Source organism: Lynx canadensis, chromosome C1 (genome assembly GCF_007474595.2).
Source record: "Lynx canadensis isolate LIC74 chromosome C1, mLynCan4.pri.v2, whole genome shotgun sequence".
In the NCBI taxonomy this organism is placed as follows: Eukaryota; Metazoa; Chordata; class Mammalia; order Carnivora; family Felidae; genus Lynx; species Lynx canadensis.
In genome coordinates this window covers 180,887,350-180,889,780 of record NC_044310.1, presented here as the reverse complement: position 1 = coordinate 180,889,780, position 2,431 = coordinate 180,887,350, and the positions used below count along the sequence as shown (strand labels likewise).

General features: G+C 35.5%; 1 pseudogene; it reads right to left on the bottom strand.

Moving 5' to 3' along the window:
- Positions 1-1,589: 1,589 nt before the first annotated feature.
- On the bottom strand, positions 1,590-1,885 carry LOC115522090 (annotated as a pseudogene).
- Positions 1,886-2,431: the final 546 nt, after the last annotated feature.

Sequence of the window (2,431 nt, the reverse complement as noted above, 5' to 3'; positions counted from 1 at the left end):
GGGCTCGTCATATATGGCCTTTATTATCTTGAGATATGTTTCTTCCATGACTACTCTGTTGAATTTTTATCATGAGTGGGGGTTAAATTTGTTGAATGAGTTTTCTGCATCTACTGAGGTGATAATATGATTATTTTCTTTTATTCTATTAATATAATGTATCTCACTGATTGATTTCCATATGTTGAACCGTTCTTGCATCCCAGGTATTAGTCCCACTTGATTATGGTGAATGATCCCTTTAGTGTGCTGTTGAATTTGGTTTGCTAGTATTTTGCTGAGAATTTTTGCATTCATATTCATCAGGGACACTGGCCTATAGTTTTCTAGTGTCCTTATTTGGTTTTGGTGTCAGAATGATGCTGGTATCATAAAATGAGTTTGACAGTGTTCCCTCCTTTTCAATTTTTTAAATAATTTTGAGAAGGATTGGTGTTAATTCTTCTTTAAATGTTTGGTAAAAATCATCAGTGAAGCTGTTTTGTTTTGGGCTTTTTTTTTATTGTTGTTGAGAGGGTTTAATTACTAGTTATTGGTCTATATAGATTTTCTATTTCTTCCTGATTCAGGCTTAGTGAGTTGTATATTTCTAAGACATTTTTTTCATTTTTTTTAGCTTGTACAGTTTGTTTGCATATAGTTATTCATAGCAGCCTCATGATCCTTTGAATTTCTTTGGTGTCAGTTATAATGTCCTTTTTCATTTATAACTTTGTTGGTTTGGATTCTTTCTCTTTTTTCTTGGTTAGTTTAGCTAAAGGTTTGTCAATTTTATCTTTTCAAAAAACCAACTTTTAGTTTAGTTACTTTTTTCTATTTTTTTCTGTTTTCTGTATGTTATTTATTTAAAAAAAATTAATGTTTATTTATTTTTGAAAGAGTGAAAGCTCATGGGGAAGGGCAGAGAGAGAGAGACAGAATCTAAAGCAGGCTCCAGGCTCCAAGGTGTCAGGACAGAGCCTGACATGGGGCTCGAACACATGAACTGTAAGATCATAACCTGAAAGTTGGATGCTTAACCAACTGAGCCACCCAGGCACCCCTATATTATTTATTTCTGCTCTAACCTTTATTATTTCCTTTCTTTTGCTAACTTTGGACTCAGTTTGTGCTTTTTTTTTTTTTTTTTTCTAATTTCTTAAGGCATAGAGTTAGGTTGTTTATTTGGGATCTTTTTTTGCTTATTGATGTTGGTATTTATTGCTATGAACTTCCCTCATAGACCTGCTTTTTCTCGCATCCCATAAATTCTGGTATGTTGTGTTTCCTGTTCCATCTCAGAAACCTTTTTTTTTCCATCTTTAATTTCCTCTTAATCCATGGGCTGTTCAGAAGAGTGTTACTTTCCATTTTTCAACTCTAGAATTTTTGTTTCTTACATTTTCCTTGTCAAACTATTTTTTTTCCTTTCATGTCCTAGTCTTTTATTTGTTAAACGATAATCTTTTATAATAAATGCCGAAGAAAAGCAACAAGCAAAAGCAGGGGATTTGCATAGTATATGGGAAACGACTAAGCCATGGCAGACCAGAAGTTCCTGTTTTGTTTTGTGGGGCCAGGAGTCTACAATATGGTGTGCTCATCTTCTCCCCCACAATGGTGTCAAACAGCTTAGATGGGAGGCTGAATGCAATGACTTGTCCTAATTTTTGCTATTCAGCCATTTTTCTTGATCTTCTCTCTGACTCCATGCATTCCAGACCGTTCAACGGATTTGTAATAAACTTCGAGGATGAAGGAAAATTTCTGGCTCATTGTTTGCCTAAAATCTTGGATTGTATTCATCTTATTAAACAAAAAAATATGCTCCAAAAACACCCACAAGTTCAACTACTAAAACTCCTTTAAAGATCTTCTTTTCCAGTGGTTCCATAGCACGGGCCATCATATAACCAACAGGCAGGTGCGTGGTGGGAATGGAGAATTGTTTATTGTTTACAATGTTGTACCTGAGGTGCTTACATGCGGGCAAACTATTTGTTTGATTCATGCATTGTTTTCCTAATTTTGTTAGTTGCCTATCTATGTTTCCTTATAGTTCACTGAACTTCCTTAAGAGGATTATCTAAATTCTTTGTCTGAAAGTCCATAGATTTTCATTTTTGTTAGGTCTGTTATTAGACCTCTATTAGTTTCTTTGGTGGTGTCATATTTACCTGATTTTTAGTGATCCTTGATTCTTTACGTTGGTATTTGTGCATTGGAGTAGTTCGGCTCCTCTTCCAGACTTTACAGGTTTGCTATGGAGAGACAGTTCTTCTTCACCAGTCAGCTCAGTTCGGGTTTCTTGGTGTGACTGCTGGTATTGTCTTTGTACAAGTGGGAATGCTATTATGGTTTATTTTGGGGGGAGGCAACTGTTTGAGTTCTGAAGATAGTGATGAGGTGGGGGCATCCCACTGGTTGAGAACAGTGGCTAAGACTGCTGACT